The sequence below is a fragment of the Charadrius vociferus genome, unplaced genomic scaffold, assembly GCF_000708025.1.
Source record: "Charadrius vociferus isolate BGI_N301 unplaced genomic scaffold, ASM70802v2 scaffold161, whole genome shotgun sequence".
Classification (NCBI taxonomy): Eukaryota; Metazoa; Chordata; class Aves; order Charadriiformes; family Charadriidae; genus Charadrius; species Charadrius vociferus.
In genome coordinates, this window is record NW_009646928.1 from 971,692 (window position 1) to 971,992 (window position 301).

Below are 301 nucleotides of genomic sequence, written 5' to 3' on the forward strand. Positions count from 1 at the left end.
CTCTCTGAAGGCAGAATGCAGGGGGAAATTCGCCAGGGAAATCAGGAAAAGGCCATGAAAGCGCTCGCTGCCTGCACATGACCAGCCGCAGCCAATGACGAGCCCAAATAGGTCATAAAAAGGTCTATTACCAAGTTGTAAATTTTCTTCAAACAAAAAGGAATTTACTGCAATTCCTTGCGGATTTTGCACATACTGCTTCCCAGCGCCATGTTTCTTTCGCCTGCGCGCTGCGCTTTTGCTGAGTCCCGGGTCCCGCCTGCCCGCGGCCTGCGCGCCCCGGGCGCGGTGGCGGGGCCCC